Below are 8,603 nucleotides of genomic sequence, written 5' to 3'. Positions count from 1 at the left end.
AATCTGCTTGAGATTCTCTCTCTCCCTCTGCCCCTCTCCTCCAGCTCCCCTCTCAAATAATAAATCTTTTTAAAAAATAAATAAAAATAAAATCTTAAAAAATATATATTCATATGTTGAAATCCTACCCCCAATGTGACTGTATTTGGAGGTGGGCCTTTGGGAATGGGATTAGTAACCCTACAAAAGAGATCCCAGAGAGCTCAGTCACCCCTTCCACCATGTGAAGACATAGTGAGGAGACAGCTGTCCAGAAACCAGAAAGCAAGCCCTCAGCAGACACTGAATTTGTCAGAGCCTTGATTTTGGACTTCCCAGCCTCCAGAAATGAGAAATAAATGTCTGCTGTTTATATCACCTGTTCTGTTATTCCATTATAGCCGCCCAAACAGGCTAAGACACCTGGTCAGTTATCCCAGGATTGCCAGGTGCAAAGTAAAAAACTGAGTGATCGGAAGGCTAGGAAGGTGCCTAGAGAAAAGTGACCTAAGGACAAGGGTGGCTACTTCAACTCAGCCAGGACTATCTGAAAGATCATCTCCCTAGAGGTAGCACGCCTGCATCATTTCATCACACATAAGGTAATGGACCTCAAAAAGATGCATTCCTCAGGTGATAGAATGAGAAGATCACCAATTTGCAGCCCCAAATGAAACAACTGATTCAGATAAAAATCATAATATATACTTAAAAAATTAGGTGAAATGTTGATGGAGAACTAGGTATTTGCTTGATGTCAAAGTTTTACCCCACAGATTATTAGCCAGTGACAGAGCGGGGAGATGTAACATTAGAAGGTAGAGATGAAGCAGCACCACCTTAATCCAGTGTCCAGACTTACCATGACTAATACTGGCACATTCTGAAAATGTGTGACGCCTAATGGCGTGTGATACAAAACACACAGCAACACCATGAAATATTACTGTCAAAAATGTTTAACCTAAACTGAATGAACTCTTTACATTTAACTGCAGGTTTATAGAAAATTCAGAGAACAGAAGAACAAATTAAACAACCTCACAAGAAAATAATCAGATGAATTAAGAATCAAGTTTGCTACAAGAAAACTGCCTCAGCTCTTGAAAAGACAATGATGGGGGGGGTGGGGAGGACTACTCTAGATTAAAAAGGAATGAAGAGCCATAACAATGAAATACAATGCATTGTCCTTAATTGGATCCTGGTTTGAAAAGGGAACAAAAATTGTAAAAGACAATTGGGAACAATTAGGGACAACTGAATATGTTGTCGGGAATGCTATGTCCCCCACTAGCCTCTGGGGCTCTCATCTGTCCATGCTTCCTCTGCAGATCTTGCCCTTCTGCTTGGCTTGTCCTTCTCCTGCTACCTCATAAAAAAGGATTCCTGATTTGCATCCTATGGCTGCAGCTTCACCTGAGAGCATTACTGTTACTGCCCCAGTCATGGCCTTGATGCCATTCCTCCAGCCAAGGCGCCAGCCTCTCAAACACACAACCCTTGGAGTCAGATTGACATGGGTGTGAATTTTATTTCTGCTACTTACTCATAGTAAGACATCTCCTGAGAAACTTGAACTCCCACTACCTCCAATTCTTTACCTGCAAAATGGGGAGAATATTCCTCGCCTGGAATAATTGCTAAAAGTACTAAATGATATCACTTATGTAACACCCCTGGAACACTCTGTAGCCCACAGTTATACTCAATAGAAATGGGTTCTTTTCCTTCCATGTCATAAATCGGGGCAGTCCTGTGTTCATGTTACATTTCTGGTCTTTCATTCATTCATTTGAAAACTATTTAGGGGCGCCTGGGTGGCTCAGTTGGCTAAGCGACTGCATTCGGCTCAGGTCATGATCCTGGAGTCCCGGGATCGAGTCCCGCATCGGGCTCCCTGCTCAGCAGGGAGTCTGCTTCTCCCTCTGACCCTCCCCCCTCTCATGCTCTCTCTATCTCATTCTCTCTCTCAAATAAATAAATAAAGTCTTTAAAAAAAAAAAAAAGAAAACTATTTAATGAGGACCTAGTATGTATGGGGTAAGTGTTAAATTCTTGGGGCTCCAAAGTGAGCAAGATAAATAGGGCTTTGTTCTGATGGGGATTACATTCTAATGGCAGAAGACAGACATAAAAAATAAATTAATAGGGGTACCTGACTGGCTCAATTGGTAGGCATGCAACTCTTGATCTCAAGGTTGTGAGTTCAAGCCCCACATTGAGTGTAGAGATTACTTAAAAATAAAATCTTCAAAAAAATTAATATATTATGATGTAAAACAAGCATATCTTTTAATTGGTCCCATGTCTTCTGTTTACTGCCGACCCAAGGTCACATGGGCTGTTATAAGATAATGCATGACACCATGTAAGGTAGTGCTTAGCATTTCCTTCCATCCCTGGGTCTCTGAACCCTTGCTCACTTGGGCATGAATTTATTTTGCATGGGAGAACTGTTCTCTTCCATCCATTCTCAATTCCTGGTTTGTTAACTGGTCCTCCAGTGGAGTGTATCTGACCCTCCAGCAATGGCCATCCTGACCATACCAATTTGCATGAGGAAGAAGTAGCCTGGGGCCCCTTGCCAGATTCATACAGCTTCCCTCTTTCCCTCATGGCTGAGTGTGCCCTACCTTACGCCAAGCTGGGCTAACAGTCAACATGGGAAAAACACCGTTTCTACCCTTCAGGAACCCTCAGTCCAAGGATGGAAGAAACTGTCTCTTGAGAAGTATCCAAGGTGCTATGAAGGACCACATCACATGGAGTTCACAGCTGACTGCTCCAGATACCAAAAGAAATCAACACCTCCATCAACCATGGATCTCCTGAGCTGTAAAGAGAAATACATGCTGAAGTGAGAATCTAAATGCATGAGTCCAGCCTCTCTGAGCACTGTTCCATCACAAAACTTCCTCTCCTAATCTAGCCTACCCATCTGGACATGACCACAGGAGCTCAGTTAAGGTAAGAAAAACATCTGAGTAAGAAAAAACAAAGCATGGGAGAGGGGAAAGGACCCAAACCATAGAGTCCCTTGGGATCTAACTATCCATGGAAAGAACAGGGCCCAAGAGTAATTTGTTATAATCAGAAATGTTTCTTTTCAGGACAGCTCCATGGGCCTAAAGCCAAAACTGTGTCTGATGAAGCACCCAAAGGTGTCATTGGCCTTCCAAAGTCAGCATCACCTGTAGCACCCTGCACTGTCCCCATGGGTCTCACCAGACTCCACTTGACTTTCCAGTAACAACATTTCCAGTAACAACATTTTCCAGTAAGTAGTTTTCTTCTCTGCAGATGAGCCCTAGAAGTAAACTCCTGTTCTGGGAGGGGTACAGCTTTGACTTTGCTTAGCTTTATGTTGTTGGGTTTTTTTTAAGATTTTTTTTTTATATTTATTTATTTGACAGAGAGAGAGACAGCGAGACAGGGAACACAAGCAGGGGGAGTGAGAGAGGGAGAAGCAGGCCTCCCGCGGAGCAGATGCGGGGCTCGATCCCAGGACCCTGGGATCATGACCTGAGCTGAAGGCAGACGCTTAATGACTGAGCCACCCAGGCACCCCACTTTATGTTGTTTTAATATGGGAAGAGGGAGAGTAATTTGTTCAGGGTTCTTAAAGGACTTCTGAGCTCTGAAAGGGCTGCCTGTTGGCAGAGACTTAGGTTTGTCATACAGATCAGTGGTCTGTGACATCATCAACTTTGGGACTTCTCAAACTGGAGTGATTACCCATCAGTCTTTCTCTCTCTAGATAACTTATATATGTCCACATGGGTGATTTTTAATGATCTGAGAAAGGCCGAAGAAATAAAGAGAAAGGACAGGGCAAGACACATTTTAGGGGACAAATTACATTAGGAATGATTTTGCGGGGGAACATGTACACTGTGTGGTTTTAGTTTGCTGACCAAGTGATCTTTATGAGATTAAGGGGGCTACATTCTATTCCTACTTCCTGGCTAAGAGTGTTTTGATGACTGTCATTTTAAAATAAGTTTTGTTGTGATCGCTTCTCGGCCTTTTGGCTAAGATCAAGTGTAAAATAAGTTTTGTTTTTAGGGGCACCTGGGTGGCTCATTCAGTTAAGCGTCTGCCTTTGGCTCAGGTCATGATCCCAGGCTCCTGGGATCAAGCCCCATGTCAAGCTCCCTGCTCAACCTTCCACTCCACCTGCTTGTGCTCTCTCTGTCAAATAAATCAATTTTTAAAAAATCTTTAAACAATAAGTTTTGTTTTTATTTATTTTTTTGTTTAACTAGACTCCATGCCCAACATGGGACCCAACATGGGGCCCAACATGGGGCTCGAACTCACAACCCCAAGATCAACAGTCACATGTTCTACCAACTGAGCCAGCCATGTGCCCCTATAATAAGTTTTGAAATCAGCAAGTGAAAGCCCTGCCACTCTGTTCTTGTTTCAAAATTGTTATTGGGGTGCCTGGGTGGCTCAGATGGTTAAGCATCTGCCTTCAGCTCAGGTCATGATCCCAGGGTCCTGGGATCGAGCCCCGCATCAGGCTCCCTGCTCCTCGGAAAGCCTGCTTCTCCCCCTCCCTCTGCCACTCCCCTTGCTTGTGTTCCCTCTCTCGCTGTGTCTCTGTCAGATAAATAAATAAAATCTTTAAAAAAAAAGTTATTATTTTTTGTCTTATTATATAAGTGCTAATATCAGCTTGTCAGTTTCTGAAAAAAAAAATCCTGCTCAAATTTTGATAGGGATTGTGTTGACTCTATAGTCAACAGAGCATACAAAGAGATGCTCAAATTCACTCGTAATCAAAGAAAAGCAAATCAAACTAACAATGGCATTGGTAAAATTAGAAAGCTGGATAATGGCACATGTTGGAGAAGATGGAGGGACATAGGAACCCTCTAATACTACTTGGAGAAGTATGGACAGTTCATGTTTCTGAGAACAATCTACTACTTAAGTTAAATTCATTATACACTTATGACTCAAGAATCCGACTCTTCAGTATGTCCCAAAGATGTTCTTGCCCAAGTCCTAAGAGGGCATGTACTATGTTGTTAGTTACAGCATTATTGGTATTGGTAATCCCAATACTATCTAAGGCAATCTGGATAGCCATTCTGGAGTAGTGGATCAATAAAATTATATGGATGCATGCTTTAGAATACAACACATAAGTTAGGAGCAACAGATTCAATATACACACAGCTATGTAGGTGGACATTAACTATTATAGTCCTCAGTGAAAAAAAATAAGAAAAAGATGTATAATACCATTTATGTCAACTAAAAATACATGCAGAGAATAATGCATTTAAAAGAACAAGTAAAAGATAATCATTAAATTCATTCGAGCAAATAGGGTATACAATGAAAGAGAAATGAATGGATAAAACAAGAGCTGGGCCTTTCATAGACCAATGATTATGTGTCATGAATGGAGGAGAGTGTTAATTCCATAGTTGAGATCCAAAACAATGGTGGGGGGTGAAAGGAATAGATAATAAGGGACAAAGTAGTCTGCACTACAGCCTAGACCAATTAAGAAGCTTTTCCCCACTCTTGGCCACAGTAAAATCTTCAAGGCACAAGCCAGAGAACATTCTTTTTTTTTAATAGTATAGTAAATACTTTATTTAAATTAAGAAATAAAACATTTGTTCCACTGTTTCAATAAAATTTCAATTACTTACAAATAATAATTCCTTGCGTACCATATTTCAAGTATTGCAAAGGTGTCATGAAGACATATTTTTCAAAATGAATAGACTATATTCTAAAATGTGGTATATAAATCGAGACATAATACATATTATAATAATGAATTTAAATAATCTAAGGATAAAAATCATTTTAAATAGAGCAATTTACCTCTGTAATGGAAGTTACAACACATATGCCATCTTGACATGTACTCAATGGATTACATCTAGAAAAATCACTCTTTGTGAATACGATTTACCCTGGAGTACAATTCACATAAAAACACTCTCTTTAAAACATGCCCTGTTTTAGAAAAAAAATAAATATGGGCCAAGTACTTTCAAAACTGCAAGTTTCTTTTAATTAAATTCATCTAATTTTATTTCTCCTAATTTACCTAATGACATCATTAACAAGGTTTTATTCATGAGCTTGGCCTTAACCTTAAAAAATACATTTCTTTACATTTTACACTTAAAAGAATTTAGAATTCTTAGAAGAATTTAGCCTTCAATTTAAAAGACATATTTTTTACAAGTCCGATTATAACAATTCTGCTTCTTCCTGCAATGCTTTTATTAGATAAAAGCTATTAAAATTTTGACCTCAGAAAACCCACTTAGATCAATGCTTTTAATGAGAACATTCTCAATATACTTCAAAAATTCAGAGGCTCAGCTAACATGTAAGTGTACAGGAGGCAAACTGTCTTTCTCTTTGGAACCGACTACGGAGCTACAGCGACTCTGCTGAAGTGGAAGTCTCCGTTATTTTTATGGAGTTTTCCTGCATTTCCTGGCCTATATGTAGCAGGCAACTAAGCTACCAACTCCTTTCTCTTCACCAAGTCCAATCAGCACACTGCAGACCTGTGTTAACATCCTCTGAGCTGATAAGATTATCAAGCTTCCTGTGTATCTAAGGGAGAAAAAATAAGACAAGATGATGAGAGGGTACTGCAGTCTCTACCAGGTGAAAACAAACTGCTTAAGAATTACATGACAGGGCGCCTGGGTGGCTCAGTCTGTTAGGCGTCTGCCTTCGGCTCAGGTCATGATCCCAAGGTGCTGGGATCGAGCCCCACGTTGGGCTCCCTGCTCAGCGGGAGCCTGCTTCTCCCTCTCCCTCTGCCGTTCCCCCTGCTTATGCTCTCTCTCTCTCTGTCAAATAAATAAATAAAATCTTAAAAAAAAAAAAAAGAATTACATGACAAGTAGTCATTAATACTGTCAGTTGCTTTCTCTCTTGAGTTAAGTCTGGGCAAAGAAAGAAAACAGAACTCAGTGTGCTTCCTACTGTCTGTCCTCCCATCTTGAATTTCAGCTTTGAGCACAATCCTAGAAACAAACACATAATCATGGTGAAAGTACCATTTGATGCTAATGATAAGATCACTTTGGCTCTAGAGATTCTACGGATATATGACAAAGAATCCCTTATAACTCCGGATTCCTCATATCCAGAGTATCACTTGATGCATTCTAACTCTTGGAGAATCTGAGAATTAAAAATCAATCCTGGTGAACAAGATCAATAAATGAAAGTTCAATTCAAAAGCAACCCAATGAATTAATAAGTGCTCTATCATAATACCACAGGGTACTAAGGGAAAGAAACCTAGAAGATCTATAGAAAAGCAATACTAATAATGAGAATATTTAAGAGTTATGGAACATTTTTATTTATTTTTTTTAAAGATTTTATTTATTTATTTGAGACAGAGAGTATGAGAGACAGAGAGCATGAGAGGGAGGAGGGTCAGAGGGAGAAGCAGACTCCTCGCCGAGCAGGGAGCCCGATGCGGTACTCGATCCTGGGACTCCAGGATCATGACCTGAGCCGAAGGCAGTCGCTTAACCAACTGAGCCACCCAGGCGCCCTTATGGAACATTTTTAAAGTGCCAAATACAGGACTGAGAACCTTGAAAGTATTATCTCCTTTATCCTAACAAAAACCCTATACACACTATATAAATAATACATCTGAGGTTTCAGTTAAACTGCTGAAGGTCACAGATAAGTAGCAGAACCAGGACTTGAATCCATGTCTGTCTAACAACAGAGCCCCTACACTTAGTTGCCATGCTACCCTGACTCCCAGTGGCAACAGCTTTGGAGCATGTGCCCGATGCCAGTTATAAAGTACGGCATCTATATAGATAACCTCATCTGATACTTTTAGCAATAGCTTGGAAGAAGTTATAGAGGACTTGAGCATAAAGAGGAGGAAGAGCAAATATGCCTATCCTAAAGGACTTAATAAACCCCCAAAACTTGGACAATTCCTGCATGTGTCAAATTTAAGACTTGGTTAGTTCACACTTGGATTATTGCCTTCCCTTCTGGCTACCCTACTGTAAAAGGAATTTAGGAGAAATGGCATTAGAGCACAGAATAGGAACCATGATAATGAAAGTACTTAAAACTGCTGTTAAGAAAAACACACACACTTTGTAAGTCACTAATTCAGTGGTAATACTATATGCTTCTATTTTAAGAGATGGGAAGGAAAGGGTCAACAACAGTCCTACAGTCAACCCTCTCCCTTTATCAGGGATGCTCCTGGAAGGAAAGGAAAAAACAAAGTTGACTCTATCCAATCCCCTTATAAACATGCCAGCAGACCTGGCGAACTCACTAATGGTATTCACTAGCAGCATAGTCTTTATCTAACAGAATACATCTGCTCTGAAAACATCTAGAATTGTTTCTAGTAAACAAACCTGGAATCTATAATTTACAAAGGCATGGCTCCTTGAAAAATGTCATGTGTTTATCGTGTTAAGTAATTTTCAGAGAATAAAATGGAAATGTCTCTCAATGGAACATCCCCCTTTGTGTGATATGCTCACACGCATCACTTAGACAACTCAGAGATCTCTTACATTAAACCCAATCCACAGCTCATTCTAATGAAACACATAGGAGCTGGGAAGTGG

The 8,603-nt window shown here is 40.2% G+C and overlaps 1 pseudogene; it reads left to right on the top strand.

The window, feature by feature from the left end:
- The first annotated feature begins 3,993 nt into the window (after positions 1-3,993).
- LOC115941507 (U2 spliceosomal RNA) lies at positions 3,994-4,127 on the top strand (annotated as a pseudogene).
- The last annotated feature ends 4,476 nt before the right edge of the window (positions 4,128-8,603 follow it).

The sequence above is a fragment of the Leptonychotes weddellii genome, unplaced genomic scaffold (assembly GCF_054177405.1).
Source record: "Leptonychotes weddellii isolate Sample4059 unplaced genomic scaffold, ASM5417740v2 HiC_scaffold_4370, whole genome shotgun sequence".
NCBI classification, from domain to species: domain Eukaryota; kingdom Metazoa; phylum Chordata; class Mammalia; order Carnivora; family Phocidae; genus Leptonychotes; species Leptonychotes weddellii.
The sequence above is the reverse complement of the archived record's forward strand: the minus strand, read 5'-3'. Positions and strand labels throughout refer to the sequence as shown.